This window comes from Tenrec ecaudatus, chromosome X (genome assembly GCF_050624435.1).
Source record: "Tenrec ecaudatus isolate mTenEca1 chromosome X, mTenEca1.hap1, whole genome shotgun sequence".
Classification (NCBI taxonomy): domain Eukaryota; kingdom Metazoa; phylum Chordata; class Mammalia; order Afrosoricida; family Tenrecidae; genus Tenrec; species Tenrec ecaudatus.
The window spans coordinates 71,815,425-71,834,866 of NC_134548.1; the positions used below are offsets into that span (position 1 = coordinate 71,815,425).

Here is a 19,442-nt window from a genome sequence, read left to right on the forward strand (position 1 = left end):
AAATTATTCAGGCTCCTAAACAGGAAGAAATAAATAAGCCCACAGTTAAAATAGTAAGGGAATTCTTGGGAAAAAATTTCCCCAATATCACAAGGAGGAGACAATAACCATTCAGGAAGCAGACAGAACACCAATAAATGCACACATGTAAAAAGGGGAGATCATTATGGTCAGCACCTTCACACAGCACCTCCAGTAAATAGAAAAAAGTCAACAGCATAATCCTTACAACAACAAAAGAAAAAAATCATAAAACTCAGAGCAGAAATAAAAGAACTGGAAAACAGAACAATGGACAAAAATCAACAAAGCAAAATGTTGGTTCTTTGAAAATTTTAAGTAGCTAGAGGCAGAAACCAGGAGTTGCGCCTCTACATGCCAAGGCCTTCTTTCCCCCTTTACAGGAAGTTATAAGCCGATCAAGGTTAGAGGGCATGCACAAATTCAGATCCTTGAGACTGGAAGCCCGCACATGTGAGAGGGCCCCAATCTAGGATAGGGGGGCTTAATTTAGCCAATGGGGTCAACCAGTAGCTCCAACCACACCTCCCAGTGGAGAGCCCTGAAAAACCAGGATCAGGAGCCCACTCTGCTCTTTTCCAGGTGCTCCTTGGCCAGCAGCCATGCTCTAGTTTCTCTGGCTTCAGGTTTCCATGTTTGGGTGTGAAGTGCCCTGAAGGTGCCAGTGTAAAACCTGAAACTTCTTCCATCTTTTATAAAAACTCACTTGGATCACAAAGCAGGCTTCTATGTGACTTCTTTCTCATGTGAAGTCACGGACTGAGGTATTTCCACCCGAGGAATCTAACAAAAGGATCAACAAAAGTGGTAAACAACTAGCAAACTTAACAAAGGAAAACAAGGAGCAGACATCAATATCTATAATTAGGGATAAAACAGGGGAAGTCATAACAGAACCTAATGAAATAAAAAAGATTAATAACAGTACTATGAAAGACTGCATTCCAACAAAAAATCAGTAATTTGGAGGACATGGACAAATACCCAGAAAATCACTCTCCCCCAATTAATGCATATGGACATTAAGAATTTGAACAAACCCATAGCAAAAGAAGAAATAGATAAGGTCATTAAAAAAACTCCCAACTAAGGACAGTGGGAGCTCAAAACCCATCTGCAGAGTATCTAGTCAGACTGAGACACTGGCAGAGCCATTCTAACCACAGGCAAAAAGTCTCCAAAAGCCAGGGTCATTGTAATCTTGATTATGCTGGATGGAACTCGATACTTGGGCTGTTGACTCCCCCATAGACACGACCTGAATTTGTACTGGGGGAAAATATCTCTTCCTTGTTCCATGACAGACATTTCCTCCCTGACTTCTTGAACGGTGATGGGAGTCTTTTCCTTCTTATTATTTGTATTTTTGTCTTTATATTATTATGATTGTAGCCTTACTACCTTAGTGCTATTTTGTTTTGTATTGTTTTCAGTTGAGTTTCCCAGCAGTGAAGCACAGCAGGCATGAATACATAATGAGAATAACTGATACAAAGGGTTATAGGGGATGCAGGAGTGGAGGGTGGACAATAGTGAGGAAAACAGTTTTTCAGGAGTAAATAATGAAGGTGGTAAGGGGGCGGGAGTACTATAACTGATTGTGATTGCATAATTCATTTTAAAGGCAATTTAACCATGGTGTGGAGGATCCTCTAAGATTGAACTGGTGATGACTATACAATGCCCCTTGATATGATTCAAGGATTAACTATTCAATTGTATGATGTGTAAATTATGTGCCAATAAAACTGTTGGGGATAAAAAGGAAACTCCCATCTAAAAAAAGCCCTGGTTCAAATGGCTTCACATCTGAATCCTACCAAGTATTCAGAGAAGAGCTAACACTATTCCTACACAAACTCTTCCAGAATATAGAAAGGGGCAGCCTAAAGAAAAAAAAATTAACAAATCTCTGATAAGGTGAGCAAAGGGACCGAACAAATAATTCACAAAAGATGAAATTCAAATGGATAATAAATCCATGAGGAAATGCTGTCAGTCACTAGCCATCTGGGAAATGCAAGTCAAAACAACCATGAGATACCACCTAACGACCATAACTGTAGCCTAATTTAAAAAACAGAACAACAAATATTGGAGGAGGTGTGGTGAGTTTGGACCTTTTATCTACTGCTGGTGGACTTGTAAATATGTACAACTATTGTGGAAGGCGATATGGCGATATCTGAAACAGATGGCAATTGAAATACCATATATCCAGCAATACCATTACTGGGCATATATCTTAAAGAAATAAGAAACAGATCATGTACTGACATTTGCTCCCTTGTGTTGATTGCAGCACAGTTCTAGCAAGAAGCTAGAAACAGCTTAAATTCCCATCAGTAAAAAAGTGGAGAATAAAAACTCTGGTATAAGGACAGATGATCCCTTCAGGACTAGTGGTGAGAGTGGTAATATATGGAGGGTGGAAGGATTATGGGGTAGAAAGGGGGAACCGATTACAAAGATCTACATATAGCTTCCTCCCTGGGGGATGGGCAAAAGAAAAGTGGGTGAAAGAAGACATCAGACCGTGTAAGATATGGCAAAATGATAATTCATAAATTATCAAGGGTTCATGAAGGAGACGGGAGCGGGGAGGGAGGGGAAAAATGGGGAGATGATCTCAAGGGCTCAAGTAGAAAGAAAATGTTTTGAGAATGATGATGGCAGCAAATTCACAAATGTGATTGACATAATGGATATATGTATGGACTGTGATAACAATTTTATGAGTCCCCAATAAAATGATTTTTTTAAACCCAACTCTGGTGTATACACACATTGGAATATTACCCATCCTTAAAAGAATGGCGATGAAACCATGAAACACCTGAAGACATGGAGAGATTGGGAGGCCATTATGTTGAGTGGAGTTAGTCAAGCACAAAAGGACAAATAATGTATGAGTCTACTGATGTAGGAACAAGCAGCAGAACAGGCACAAGCTCAGGCTTGTAAGGCATCTCATCTTGTGGCTACGGTGCCAGACAACCTGGTAGAGAGCCTGCCTACTACAAATAAACCATACATCATCCACTCTAGAAAAGTATTGGGCAGGTAACTTGGCCTGGAGGACGAATCACTTCATCTGGGAACAAATCGTCAGGGTGTGTGTGGGAAACGGTTTTCTGCTGAGTGGTTGCCATGTGGATCTGTGGTTAGGTACCCTGAAGAGGGAGGCAACCCTGTCAGAGAAACGAGACTTACTGATGGGAGAGGCAACACAGGAGAGGGGAGAGGGAATGATTGTGTTTGGGGGAGCATCGGTGCATGTCTGTTGGTGGGAGGGCTGACCTCTATGTGGTGGGAGGAATGACTGAGGGTGATTTTGGAGACAGTAGGTGGGGAGTGTCTTTTGTGGTGTGCAGCAGGTGTGCAACATTGAACTCAGGCATCTGGGGCTATCCTGGGAACCCAGGCCAGGCGCCATGGCATACTGAGAGACTGAATGCTGCATCTTCAGGCCACACACTATGCTCCAGAGGCTGCATTGGTGAGACCCCATGCGGGAACTCCACTTGGTGAACTGGACTCTACATCAGGCACATTTGCAACTTAAGGACTTAAGTAGGAAAATACATGATGCCTGAGGAAGCAGAAATCAGCTGTACCAAGAGTGGTGTACTGTTGGTTGATGGACAAACAAGGCCTTGCTACATCAACATCCTATATGCTGTATTCCATCAACCCTGTAACATTCTGTTTATTTTGATTATGCTAGTTCATATCAGTGTGTGTCTCAGAGGTGTTGTGCCACTGGGGGTCACCCTCTTGAAGTTGTGTTATTTTTTCCATTTTTCTGGTAAATGAAACCCAGGATTGATGAACCTATAGGGACGGCAAAAAGAACAATAGTTTGGGGTGGGGAATGGTACAGGTGAGGTGGAGGCGATAAAAGGGAGATGATGTCAATAAGTCCAGGAAGGAAAAGTATGTTTGGAGACTGATTATGGAAGTAATTGTACAACTCTGACGTGATTGAACTATGGAGTGATTATGCATTAGCTACCAAGTAATAACAAATTAAAAGGGGAAAAAAAAGCATAGATCCAGAAATGGGTTTTGGGTTCACACTAAGTCCTAACCCCAATTTCAGAACAATTAGTTCTTATACCATGGTCCTGCTCGATAATTGACCTTGGGAAGGGAACACAAAAGATACAGGTGCTTTAGCAAAATGTAGTGAAAAATTTAGATGGAAGGATTGTAATCCATATAATCTGAAGCCAAAGAAGGGATTAGTATCAAAACCTAAATTGTGAGGCTCTGGTTTGCAGAAGGTGATGGATGACAGTGGGAGCCCAAGATTCATTGTGGAACTACATAAGAAATAAGCCTCCAGAGAACTCTCCCTGTCTAAATTGAGGGATGGGAAGAAAGTGGTCACGAAACAGAGTGCTTGGGAGAAATGAGTACAGAAGATAGAAGACATAAATCTGACTTGAACAGTTAAAACATTGTCAATAGATGCCCCCTTTGATGCAGACTGGACCTGATCTGGCTTCCAAATTTTTCTGTATTTTTGGTTTGTATAATTTTGTTCGGTTTTTGTTTGTTCATCTTAGGGTGTATCTCTGAGGTGTTTTGTCATTGGAGGTTTCCCTCTTGAAATTGTGTTATATGTTTTTTGTTTTTTATTATATGAAACCCACAATTTATGAACCTGTAGGGACAGCAAGTAAAATAAGGGTTTCAGAGGGAGGGGATACATTGGTGGTGGTGGTGATGGGTAAAGTGGAGATGATGTCAAGGAATCCATGTAGAAAAAGAATGTCTGAGGTAGCAGATGGACATTGGGCCTCCACTCAAGAACTCCCTCATTGCAAGAATACTTTGTTCTATTAAACTGGCATTCTATGATGCACACCTTCCCGATGCGATCGCTGAAAGCAGAGCAGGTGCATAAGCAAATGTGGTGAAGAAAGCTGATGGTGCCCGGCTATCAAAAGATATAGCATCTGGTGTCTTATAGGCTTGAAGGTAAAAAAGCTGCCATCTAGCTCAGAAGCAACAAAGCCCACATGGAAGAATCACACTAGCCTGAGTGATCAAGATGTGCTGAAGGGATCAGGCGCCAAATAATAAAATATCACATCATTGTGTACTCACCTCCCTGATATGATCGTTGAAGACAAATGGGTGCATAAATAAATGGGATGAAGAAAGCTGATGGTGGCCGGCTATCAAAAGATATTGCGTCTGAGATCTTAAAGGCTTGAAGGTAAACAAGTGGCCAACTAGCACAGAAGCATCAAAGCTTGGAGTAAGGATGCCAAACTGTGTGATCACGAGGTGTCGAAGGGGTCAGGTATCATCAGAACAAAAAAATCATATCATTGTGAATGAGGCGGGGAGTGCGGACTGGAGACCCAAAGCCCATTTGAAGGCCACAGAACAGCCCCTTGCAGTAGGGTCTCAGGGAGGAGACAAATCACTCAGGGTGTGATGTAGCAATGATTAAACATACAACTTTCCTCTAGTTCCTAAATGCTTCCTCCCCACCCACTATCATGATCCCAATTCTACCTTACAAATCTGGCTAGACCAGAGGATGTACATTGGTACACACAGGAACTGGAAACACAGGGAATCCAGGATGGATGATCCCTTCAGGACAAGTGGTGAGAGTGGCGGAACCGGGAGGGTGGAGGGAGGGTGCGTTGGAAAGGGGGAACAGATTACAAGGATCTACACGTGACCTCCTCCCTGGGGGATGGACAACAGAAAAGTGGGTGAAGGGAGACGCTGGACAGTGCAAGCTATGACAAAATAATAAGTCATAAATTATTAAGGGTTCATGAGGAAGGTGGGGGGGGGAGGGGGAAAATGAGGAGCGGATGCCAGAGGCTTAAGTGGAGAGCAAATATTTTAAGAATGATGCGGGTAATGAATGTACAAATGTGGTTTACACAATTGATGTATGTATGGATTGTGATAAGAGTTGTATGAGTCCCTAATAAAATGATTAAAAAATAGAAATAAAAATTGAAGAAAAAACGGGTATGTGAAGACAAAGGCCGAGACAGGAGTGGTAGAGCCATAAAGAATTACAACCACCACTAAAAACTGGAACAAGTAAGGACATAACTGCCCCCAGATTCTTCAGAGGCTGTGCAAACCTGCCAATGCCTTCATTTCATATATCTGAGCTCCAGACCCATGAGAGAATAAATTGTTATTGTTGTGTCAGACAGTATTTTAATGGCTTTTTAAAAACATAAATGACCGGGCCTTTTTCACTCTTCTGTATGGTCTTGAATTTCCAAGCTTTGTTTCCCACTTGGTACGTTAACTGTTTGCCCCGCCGATAGAGAGTGTGGGTGTTCTAAGCCACCACATAAGTGGTAATGTGCTGCAGCACCTCTAGGGATCAATGACAGCTGTTTTCTAATGTTGGTCCCTAGCCCTGCTCCTTTCACGCTATCTCTTTCATTACTCTTTCCTCTTGGTGGGTTTTTCAAGTATGTGGGCCTGCTGACATGTGCTTTCCTTTCTCTGGAAGATTCTTCCTCTAAAACAGTGATTCTCAACCTGTGGATCTAGACCCATTTGGGGGTCAAATGACCCTTTCACAGGGGTCACTTAATACCATCAGAAAATACATATTTCCAGTAGTCTTAGGAACCAGTTCGGACACCTCTCTTCTGTCCATCTCCAGGCAGGTCCACCCACATGCAGATACGCCCACATAAGGGTACCTGGTGTGAAGACTGTTACCCATGCTATACCATGCTTCAAGACGACATTTCATTTATTTGTAATTACAAGTAAATTTTCATAATACATATAAAAAAGAAAAATTATAAAGAATGTCTGGATACTGTGGTAGCAATTGTATAATTCTACTTGACATGATTGAACTATGGAATGATATATGTAGTAAATCCCAATTATTAATGTTTTAAATGAAAATAAAAGCAACACTGAGATACCACTTCTAGTATTTATCAGATTAACAAAGATTGTTTTAAATGTCTAAAATGAGTGGTGCTGGTGAATTTCTATGAGAAAACAGATGAACCTAAACTCTAATACACCATTAGGAGGAGGATTAGTGCATAAGTGAAGTGGGCTTGAAGATACTTCAAATTACCTGCCACAAGTTGGATACTTGTACTGCCAGGGTTCTGTCCTGCTCAAATGCTATTTACAAAACTACAAAATGGTCACACTGTTTCAGGCTAGCTGATACATATTGGTGAAGATAAAAGACTATATCCTACAGTATGGTTTACATCTCAAAGTAACCAAAACAAAACTCCTCACAGCTGGTCCAATCAACAATAATATTATAAACAGTGAAAAGACTGAAGTTGCTAAGATTTTGCTTTACTAGGAGCCCTGGTGGTATACCAGCATACGCATTGGGCAGCTAATCACAAGGTCCACAGTTTAGAACCAACAGGCACTTGGCAAGAAAAAAAAATGAAGCTCCCAAAAAGATTTAGTCTCATAAACCTAGAGGGAAGACCTCATAAACTCACCTACTCTGTCTTGTTGGGCTGCTACAAGTCAGAATTGGCTCAATAATAGTGAGTTTGGATTCACACGCTCATGGAAGTAACACTCAATAAATCAAATGATGTATTGCATTGAATAAAAATGCTGCAAAAGAAACCTTTGAAATGTTAAAAAAGCAAACATATCACTCACTTTGAAGACTAAAGTGTGCCTGACCCAAGCCATGGCATTTCACTTGCCTAATATGCATGTGGACACTGGATAATTAATAAGGAAGACCACAAAAGAATTGATGCTTTTGAATTATGGTTCTGTCAACAACTATTAAATATGCTATTGACTTCTAGAAGAAGGAACAAAGCTGCGTTGGAAGAAGTATGCCTCGAAAGCTCCTTAGAAGTGAAGATGGCTAATTTAATGTTTGTTGGCTTGTTATTAGGAGCAACTAATTCTTGGACACTGACATAATGCTTGGTACAGCAGAGGGTCAATGACAAGGAAGAAAACCCTGGGCCAGATGGAATGACACAGAGACTGCAGCAATACGCTCAAACATACTACCAATTGTGAAGATGGTGCAGGATTGGGAAGTGTTTTGTTGTCTTATTATTAGAGTTTTAGGTCATTATGAGGTGGAACTGGCTCAGCAGCACCTAACAACAACAACATAAGCTAAACAGCCAGTAGGTTACTGATGTTAGGTGCCATCAAATCAGTTCTGACCTATAGTGACCCCATAAACCACAGAAGAAAATACTGCTCACTCGTGTGTCATCCTCATACTTTTTCTTATGCTTGAGCTCATTGTTGTAGTCACTGTGTCAATGTATCTCTTCCAAGGCCTTCCTCTCCTTCATGACCCCTCCATTTTACCAAGTATGATGTCCTTCACTAGGGACAAAGTCTCACCATCCTTGCCTCCAAGGAGTGATTTTGATGTACTTCTTCTAAAATAGATTTTTGTGTCCTTTTGGTAGTTCAACTTACTTTCAATATTCTTTGACAGTACCACAATTCAAACACATCAATTCTTCTTTAGTCTTCCTTAATCGATGTTCAACATCCACATGCATATTAGGTCATTGAAAATAGCATGGCTTAGATTAGGTGCACAGTACTCCTCAAAGTAACCTCCTTTCTTTTAAACAGTCTAAAGAGGTCTAGTGAGAGCCCTTCATGTTGTCTATCTGTGCTTAAGTCTAGCTGGTGCCACTTGGCTCCCCAGTATCCCCCAAGAAACAGGCTCAGGATGGAGCAAAAGAAGAAAGAGTTCATTGAAGACAAAACTTTAGTCTAAAGAATAAGAAAGGAGCAAAACAACAGAAGTTTATCAAGGCTGTTACTAATCAAGTTAAATTTGGTCAACAAAATCCATGTCACGTAGCACAAAGAGAAGCTGAAAATAAAGTGAAGAAAGATGACCCCCCAAAAAAGCATTACAGGCGCTAAATCTGCAGTTGCTGCTCAAAAAAATAAGTAAATTTGCAGATCGCAAATCTGTGGTATGTGCATTCTTCAAGCAAAAGAGTGTACTAAAGGGGATAAGTGTAAACTCCTTCATGACTTGACTGGAAAGAAAATGTGAAAAGCAAAGTGTTTACATTGATGAAAGAGAGGAAGAACTCAAAAAATATACCATAGATAATTCAGTTGAGAAAGAATCTGGAAGAAATAGTGAACAAGAAGCATGATGAAGTGGAAAACAAGAAAAAAAACTCAATTAGTGTGGAAGCATTTCCTTGAACTTATTGAAAACAAATGTAGCTGGTTTGGGGTATGCCCTGGAGGGGTTTATATGTGTATTTATCGTCATGCACTTCCTCCTGGATGTGTTGAAAGAAAAGATCAAAAGAAAGAAGAGCAAGAAAATGAAATTTCATTACAAGACTTCACGGAAAGAGAGCATTCTGGCCTAGGTCCAAGTGTTACCAAAATCTAGAATCTTTTCTTGCATGGAAAAAAGGGAAAGACAAGAAAAATAATTAAGAAACTTAGGCAAGATGTGGAAAGAAGTAAACCAGACTTAAAAGCAGGGAAGCTCTAATGATCAGTGGTTGTGAGGTGTTTGAAATTCATCCTGAATTGGTTGATGATGATGAAGAAACAGATGATACCCTTTACAGACAGAGAACAGGTTGATGATTTGTGAACATAAAAGACAAAAATTTTAAGACTGTACATTACAAGAGATGTAGATGATACAGGTATTATGGTAGCCAGTTTTAAAAGATTCAGCACATATTCTCCAGAAAAGATGAAAATAAATTAAGTGAAACTTTCAGAGGTAGGGCAGAAAATGGGGAAAGAAATTATTTGGAAGAGGATAATAAAGGGGAGACACAGGAAAATGGAGTCATTGATACTGTTCCTATTGATGAAAATATTTTCTCTGGGAAAGATTTGGATGAACTAGAAGAATTGAACACGTTTGATTTAGAAGACTTATGCAAAACAAGTTAATGAAGGAATGAAGTCAGTGCACAATGAGTTGAAATTGATTATGAATTTTCCACCTAGAATTCTTAACAGAATATGTTTATTTACCATGCTGATTGTGGAGGGGTAATCCTTTCCAAAAAAGAAATGTTCTCCATATGTCTTTTATCCTGTTTTTGACTACATTTCATAGTGTGCTCACGTAGTTCATGATACATTGAAATATAATGGTCATTTCAGAAAATGGTTGATTGCTGTAACTTTCCACTCAAGTAGAAAGTGTACCTGCTTTTCCAACTTTTGGTTTTCATTGGGCATGCGTTATTACCAGGAACAAGATAAATCTAAATATAAAACAACTTTCATTCAATGCCTTTGTTGAGTGATTTAATTTCCTTTATATGTATATATTAAAGTGACTGCCTAAACTATGAACACTGTACTTCATAAAAGAAAATTGCACATAGTCAATGCTGTGTCATCTTTGGACAATTAGATGAACAGTTGAGATGAATCTTCTTTGATTTGGCAGTGTGTTCATCAGGGTTGACTAATCCGGAGAAACAAATCCGGAGACATTCATATGTGTATGATAAAAAGCTTTATATATGATTCCGCTGAGGGAAACAGGGACTAGACTTCAATCCAGTGCCCCAGGGTGTGAATGCAACATTCCGGCGTGGAGTAGGGAATCAGTGGAGAGGTCTGGGGGGCTAGCCCCAGTACCAAATACGAAGTGGACACCTGCCCCTCCCCCCAGAAGAATTTATTTCAAAGGACAGCATTGAATCTGCAGCTCTGGGAGAGGGACATATCTGATCAGAGCATATGGGAGCAGATGAAGGGGGAGTAGGAGAGAGTGGAGCACATCCTGGCACACCAGGCCTTGAGGACGATGACCCCAATTAGAGCAGCCAGTCCACAGAGAGGACAACATGGCCAGCCCCACTATGAGACATGACGCCCCTCACTGACACATGACCCTGCAGAGACACAGTGTGGTAATTGTGCCCGACTTGATCCCACCACACCAAGGCAAAGCACTGGGGGAGTACAGCAAAACAGCAAGGGAATGGAGTGGCAAGATCCCCAGGGAATTCTGAAGGTGGAATTTGGGACCAGGGCGTGGTGCCCCAACACACTGGACAGGAAAACACTACTAAAGGCCAACAAATGATCCTTGAACTAGCTACAAGCTTTTCTTTCTTGTTGTGCTTTGTTTTATTCTTTGTCAGTGTTTTGTTGTTGTTGCTTTGTTGTATATTGTTGCTTGGTTTTGCTCTGTCTTGTATATGTGCATGTTATTATCTCCGCAGGTCTGTCTGAATAAGATAGGCTGGATGAACAATCTGGAGGAGAAAACAACGGGACCGGCGGTTCCAGGGAGAAATGGGATAGGGGGAGGTGGGGGGGTGGTGGTGTAAAGAAGCGGTGTTAACAAACCCAGGGAAAAGGGAACAAAAAGTGATCCAAATTGGTTTTGAGGTGGGTATGGCAGGCCTAGTAGGGCATGATCAAGGGTAACGTAACGAAGATGTATTACTGAAACCCAGGTGGGGATGGAGCATGATAGTTGGAGAGGAAGAAAGCCACGGGAAATAGAGGAAAGAGCTGGGAGGCAAAGGGCATTTATAGAGGTCTAGACAAAAACATGTACATATGCAAATATATATATGAGGATGGGGAAATAGATCTATGTGCATATATTTATAGGGTTAGTATTAAGATGGTGGAAGGACATTGGGCTTCCACTCAAGTACTCCCTCAATACAAGAATACTTTCTTCTATTAAATTGGCATTCTATGATGCCCACCCTCCCGACACAACCGCTGAAGACAAAGCAGGTGAATAAGCAAATGTGAAGAAAGCTGATGGTGCCCGGCTATCAAAAGATACAGCGTCTGGGGCTTTAAAGGCTTGAAGATAAACAAGCGGCCATTTAGCTCAGAAGCAACAAAGCCCACATGGAAGAACACACCAGCCTGTGTGATCACGAGGTTCCAAAGGGATCAGTTACCAGGCATCAAAGAAGAAAAAATCATATCATTGGGTACACACCTCCATGATACGATCTCTGAGGACAAACGGGTGCAAAATCAAATGTGGTGAAGGAAGCTGATGGTGCCAGGTTATCAAAAGGTATAGCGTCCGGGGTCTTAAAGACTTAAAGGTAAACAAGCAGCCATCTAGCTCAGAAGCAACAAAGCCCACATGGAAGAAGCACACCAGCCTGTGTGATCACGAGGTGTAGAAGGGATCAGGTATAAGGCATCATCAGAACAAAAAAATGAATGAAGGGGGAAGTGCAGAGTGGAGACCAAAAGCCCATTTGTCGGCCACTGGAGATCCCCTTGCAGAGGGGTCTAAGGGAGGAGATGAGTCAGTCAGTCTGGGTGCGAGGTAGCACTGATGAAGAATACAGCTTTCATCTAGTTCCTAAATGCTTCCTCCCCCCGCCACCCACTATCATGATCCGAATTCTACCTTGCAAATCTGGATAGAGCAGAGGATGTACACTGGTGCAGATAGGAGCTGGAGGCACAGGGAATCCAAGGCAGATGATACCTTCAGGACCAGGGGTGTGAGTGGCGATACTGGGAGGGTAGAGGGAGAGTGGGTTGGAAAGAGGGAACCAATTCCAAGGGCCTAAATGTGACCTCCTCCCTGGGGGACAGACAACAGAAAAGGTGGTGAAGGGAGTCGTTGAAGAGGGAAAGATATGACAAAATAATAATTTATAAATTATCAAGGGCTCATGAGGGAGGGAGAGTGGAGAGGGAATGGAAAAAAGAGGATCTTTTGCCAAGGGCTTAAGAGGAGAGAAAATGCTTTGAAAATGATGAGGGCATGATCGCTGATGACAATGGGTGCACAGGCAACTGTGGTGAAGAAGGCTGATGGTGCCCAGCTACCAAAAGATGTAGTACCTGAAGTCGCTGAAGACCTGAATTCAAACAAGTAGCCATCTAGCTGAGAGACAACAAAACCCACATGAAAGAAGCACACTGGCCTGTAGCAACTAGATCACTGAGGACAAAATGGGTGCATGAGCAAAGGTTGCGAACAAAACTGATGGTGCCTGGCTATCAAATGATATAGCATCAATGATATGGTTTTTTGTTCTTTGATGCCTGGTAACTGATCCCTTTGGGACCACTCGATCACACAGGCTGGTGTGTTCTTCCATGTGGACTTTGTTGCTTCTGAGCTAGATGGCCGCTTGTTTATCTTCAAGCCTTTAAGACCCCAGTCACTATCTCTTTTGATAGCCGGGCACCATCATCAGCTTTCTTCACCACATTTACTTGTTCACCCACTTTGGCTCCAGCCATTGTGTCGGGAGAGTGAGCATCATAGAGTTCCAATTTAATAAAAGAAGGTATACATGCATTGAGGGAGTGTTTGAGTAGAGGACCAAGGTCCTTCCGCCACCTTAATACTTGACCTATAAATATAGACACATAGATCTATTTCCCCATCCTCCTATATATATTTGCATGTACATGTCTTTGTCTAGACCTCCATGAATGCCCTTTGACTCCTAGCTCTTTCCTCCATCTCCCTTCACCTTCCTCCTACCCTACTACCATGCTTCATCGCCACCTGGGCTAGAGTATACCTCTTCTCTAAGCAACCTTACCCTTGATCATTTCCCACCAGGCCTGCCACTCCCCCTTCTCTACCATTTGGGGTCCCATGCTTTTCCCTTGTCCCTGGGTTTGTTAACACCACTTCCTTACCCCCCTACCCCCCCACCCCAAGTCCTCCCGGAACTGTCGGTCCCGTTGTTTTTCCTCCAGATAGTTCATCCAGCCTGTCCTATTCAGACAGACCTGTGGAGTCACTAACATGCACGAAAACTAGACAGAGGAAAACAAAGCAACAGTATACAACCAGACAACAAAACAACAAAAACAAACCACTGAAAAAGAACAGAACAAAACAGTTCACAAGAGAAAAGCTTGTAGTTAGTTCAGGGATCATTTGCTGGCCCTTAGGAGCGTTTTCCAGTCCAGTCTGTTGGGGCACCACGCCCTGGCCCCAAAGTCCACTTTCAGCATTCCCTGGGGACCTTGCCACTCCATTCCCTTGCTGTTCCGCTGCACTCCCCCAGTGATTTGCCTCGGTGTGGTGGGATCAGGTCAGGTGCAATTCCCACACTGTGTCTCCGGTGCTGTCCCCTGTATCGCCCTTAGTCACTGAGGGGCATCATGTCTCATAGTAGGGCCAGCCATGTTGTTCTCTCTGTGGACTGGCTGCTCTACTCAGGAACATAAAATCATATCATTGACTGCACACATCCATGATAGGATCGCTGAAGACAAATGGGTGCATAAGCAAATGTGGTGAAGAAAGCTGATGGTGCCCGGCTATCAAAAGAGATAGTGTCTGGGGTCTTAAAGGCTTGAAGGTGAACAAGCGGCCATCTAGCTCAGAAGCAAATAAGCCCACATGGAAGAAGCACACCGGCCAGTGCGATCACGAGGTGCCCAAGGGACCAGGTATAAGGCATCATGGGGAAAAAAAAGATATAAGTGTGTGTATGTATGTGTATATATGTGTATATGTATATATGTATGTGTATATATGCATATATATCATATTAAATGAAGGGGGAAGTGCAGAGTGGAGACCCAAGGCCCAAGTGTCGGCCAATGGAGATCCCCTCATAGAGGGGTTTAGGAGAGGAGATGGGTTAATTAGGGTGTGAGGTAGTATCGATGAAGAACACAGCTTTCCCCCAGATCCTGGATGCTTCCTCCCCCCAACTACCATGATCCGAATTCTACCTTGCAGGGCTGGATAGGACAGAGGGTGTACACTGGTACATATGAGGGTTGGAGGTACAGGGAATCCAGGGTGGATGATACCTTCAGGACCAAGGGTGTGAGGGACGATGCTGGGAGAGTGGACGGTGAGTGGGTTGGAAAGGGGGAACTGATTACAAGGATCCACATGTGACCTCTTCCCTGGGAGAGGGACAGCAGAGAAGGGGGGAAGGGAGACTCCGGATAGGGCAAGATATGACAAAATAACGATGTATAAATTACCAAGGGCATATGAGGGAGGGGGGAATGGGGAGGGAGGGGCGAAAAAAAAGAGGACCTGATGCAAGGGGCTTAAGTGGAGAGCAAATGCCTTGAGAATGATTGGGGCAGGGAATGTATGGATGCGCTTTATACAATTGATGTATGTATATGTATGGATTGTGGTAAGAGTTGTTTGAGTCCCTAATAAAATGTAAAAGAAGAAAAGAGAAAAAAATGATTAGGGCAAAGACTGTACAGATGTGCTTTATACAATTGATGTATGTATATGTATGAACTGTGAAAAGAATTGTATCAGCCCCAATAAATTGTTAAAATAAAATAAATAAATAAATAAATAAATAAAAATGATATAGCATCAAGGGTCTTAAAGGCTTGAAGCCAATCAGGCGGCCGTCTAACTAAGCAACAACAAAGCCCACAAGAAAGAAGCACACCAGTATACCCCGACATGAGCGCTGAAGACAAAGCGGGTACATGGGCAAATACGATGAAGAAACCTGATGGTGCCCAGTTGTCAAAATATATAGAATCTGGGGTCCCATAGGCTGGAAGATAAACTATGGCGATCTCAATGAAAAACAACAAAGCCCACATGGAAAATGCACAGCAGTCTGTCAGATGACAAGGCACCAAAGGGATCAGGTATCAGGCATCAAAGACAAAAAAAAAATCATAGCATTGTGAATGAGGGGGAGTGCAGAGTGGGGACCCAGGGCTCATCTGGAGGAAATGGGACATCCCCTTGCAGAAGGGCTGTGGGGAGGTGATGAACCAGGCAGACTGTAGTGTAGCAACAATGAAACATTCAATTTTCCTCTAGTTCTTGAATGCTTCCTCCCCCCCCCCCACTATCATGATCCAAATTCTACCTTACATAACCAGCTGGACCAGGAGATCTACACTGGCATGGATAGGAACTGGAAGTACAGGGAATCCAGGACAGAGGATCCCCTCAAGAACAATGGTGAGAGTGGCGATGTTGGAAAGGTGGAGGGAGAGTGAGGGAGAAACGGGAAACAGATAACAAGGTCTATATGTAATCTCCTCTCTGGAGGACGGACAGTGGAGAACTGGGTGAGGAAGACGTCGGATGGTGTAAGATATGATAAAATAATAATTATTTATAAATTATCAAGGCTTTGGTGGGAGGGGGAGCGGGGAGGGAGGAGAAAATGAGCTGATGCCAGGGGCTCAGGTGGAGAGTGGGTGTTTTGAGAATGATGATGGCAACATATGTGCAAATGTGCTGGACACAAACGATGTATGTACGGATTGTAAAAAGAGTTGTATGAGCCCCTAATAAAAATTTTTTAATGGGAAAAAAGAAAATGATGAGGGCAATGGATGTACAGATTAGCTTAATTTATAATGAACAGTTTCACTCAATGTGATCCGAATAAAATGACTTAGAATTTTAAAAAGAGTAATTGTATATTAAGAAAACATCCCAGCTCCATCCAGTTCAAGTTCATAAGTTTGAAATTAGCGTATATGTCTGATACCAGTTTATAAATTCCTCTTCAAAGTCACACAACACATGCAACGATGCCAAATGCAGAAAGATCACAGGTCAGTGAATGGAAACTCTTGTGGATCCAGTGGCGCTGGAAGCAACTCAGCACTGACAGGGGTATCCACGTGGTTTCTCCAGCTCCAGCGGTCCAGCTCTGGGGCTCTAGCTCCATCAATGTACCTCTATTTGGCTTGTCAACAGGAATGTCTTCAAGCACAGAGAGAGAGAGAGAGAGTTTATGAGGTCATCAAGCTGCGACCTGATTGACATGCTAAACTCTACCCCCTCACTCTTAATAGTCTCAAGTTGACATCAGATTATATAACCACCACATATGGGATCAGATGTGTTATCATGTGTTAAATGTTATAATTTGTTCCTCTTCCTTTTTCCAATAACGTTTCTCAATAAAGACCATCATACATTAAAATATAAAACAAAAATGAGATCTTGTGCAGCAGATTTACCCAATGGAATGTGTCAATTCATTTCTTGACTACTGCTTCCATGAGTATTGATTGTAGATCCAAGCAAATTGAAATCCTTGACCATTTTAAGCTCTCATTCACTGATAATGACCTAAGGGTCCACTTGTGAGATTTTGGTTTCTTGACATTGAGTTTTACTGAAGGTTGCAATCTTTGATCTTCATCAATAAGTACCTCAAGTCCTCCTAACTTTCAGTAAGTAAGGTTATATCATGTGTATATCACACGTTGTTAATAAATCTTCTTCAAATCCCAATGTCATGCTCTTCTTCATGTAATCCAGCCTGAGTATTTGCTAAGTATGCAGACTGAGTAAGTATGATGAGAGGATACAACCCAGATGCATAGCTTTACTAATTTAAAGTATGTAGTATTCCCTTGTTTTGTTCACACAATTGCCTCTTGATTCATGTACAGGTTCTACATGAAGTGTTTTGGAATGCCCATTCTTCTCAAGGTTGTCTATAGTTTGTTAGCATTCACACAGTCAAATGCCTTAGCATAGTCAATGGAACACAAGTAAACATCTTTCCGATATTCTTGGCTTTGAGTCAAGATCTAGTTGACATCAGCAATGATATCCCTTGTTCCAAGTCCTCTTCTGAATCTTGCCTGAACCTCTGATAGCTCCTTGTCAATGTACTGCTACAACCATTGTTGGATGATCTTCAGCAGAATTTTACTTGCTTTTGATATCAATAATATTATGCTATAATTTGAGCATTCCTTTGAGTCACCTTTCTTTGGAATGGGTACAAATATAGATCTCTTCCAGTCAGTTAACTAAGTAACTGTCTTCCAAATTTCCTGGCATAGATGTCTAACTGCTTCCATTGCTTCATCAGCTTGTTGAAACATTTCAGTTGGTATTCCATTAATTCCTGGAGCCTTGTTTTAGACTAATGCTTTCAGTGAAGCTTGGATTTCTTCCTTCAGTACCATTGGTTCTTCTTCATATGCTACCTCCTGAAATGATGGAATGTCCACTAGTTCATTTTGCCCCCTCTGAATATATATTTTATGTATTACCTTTTAATGAACAGTTTTATTGGGACATAACCAAAATATAATACAATGCAATATCTCAAACATATCCAGAAGAATTTTACAATGAGGGGACCAGTCCTGCTGCATGATGTTGAAGACAGAGTCGAACGATGCCTGGCCCAGCTTCAAAGAAGCTGGACGGTGGGAATTGGCTGCCCAAACCGGCTCTCGATATATATTTAGACTTGTTTGATTGACCTTGCCATAATTATTTGGAGTGCTTTTGTGCAAGATTCTAAAAAAGTTTATCATCCTCTTCCCACCGTTTTTCCCTTTCCTTATCTTGGTTACCGCATAGGGGGTAGAATATGGCATCCCCCTCTAGGAAATAACCCAAAGAGAAATAGAGTTCCTGTCCCTGATTTACCTTATACAAGGGCTTACAATGAAAATGGCATAAGAATAGTTAACAAAGAAAGGTGTACAAGTTCCTTTTAGTAGTTTAAGTTTTGTGGAACGGTTAGCAAGAAGAGGGCCGCCGTGATGTTTGAAGTCCACTGAAGCAAAGCTACCTATTGTGAGGCAACTCAAACCTTGGTACAGACTTTTGGGAGATTAATGTATGGGAACTTAGTGGAAAAGTAAGAACAAAAAATGAAAGCCCTAGAGGAACAGCCTAAGAAAGAACAGCCAAAGCCTGTCAAGTAATTTTTGATAATGAAATGTATTAATGCCTTATTGATTTCATAGTTAGAACAATGTGCCTTAGTTGGATGAAGTGTGCTCAGTTATTGTTAGAAGTTTTGTGTCTATCACCCTTGTATGAAAATGTTTTAGTTTCAAGATGTACTAATTTTTAATTTGTAACTTGTTACGGTCTTGTGGACTGAGAATTTCCTAATGTATGATGTCAGACCATAAGCTTTAAGCCAAGAAAAAGAATATATAAGTTGAAGCTTTACATGAATAAAATTGGAACAGTCACCGCAACCTTTGAATTGTGTGATTTCTGTCTCCCACTTGTCGAAGCCTTACCCGCCTAGCGGGGGACCCGAACCCACTGCGGCTGGACCGCAGCATTGCAATCATTACCATAATCAATTTTAGATCATTTTCTTTTGGTACAGGGCCTCTTTGCAATCTTTTAAACTTCTTTTGGTGCTTCTTGCATCATTCAATGTTTTTCTCCATATAACATTTCAATTTGCAACTTGAAGCTGGAATTTTTTCTTTCAACTTGAAATATGCAATGTTTTTCCTTGTTGATTTCTTACTCTAGGTCTTTACACATTTCATTATAATATTTTATTTTGTCTTCTCAAGCTGCCCTTTAATATTGTCTTTTTAGATCAATCTGTTCTTGAGATATTCTTGAAATTCAGGTGGGGTAGACTCAAGGTCGTATTTTTTCTCTTGTGGACCTGAACTTACAAAGGAGCAATTGATGGTCTGTTCCACAGTCAGCCCCTGGTCTGGTT

The 19,442-nt window shown here is 41.7% G+C and overlaps 1 long non-coding RNA gene and 1 pseudogene across 1 annotated transcript in view; one reads left to right on the forward strand and one right to left on the reverse strand.

Annotated features, from left to right (window-relative positions):
• LOC142433055 (uncharacterized) overlaps positions 1–19,442 on the reverse strand; it is a 103,142-nt gene that overhangs the window by 20,549 nt on the left and 63,151 nt on the right. The gene's annotated exons all lie outside the window — the stretch shown is intronic.
• Positions 3,531–9,948, forward strand: LOC142434684 (zinc finger CCCH domain-containing protein 15 pseudogene; annotated as a pseudogene).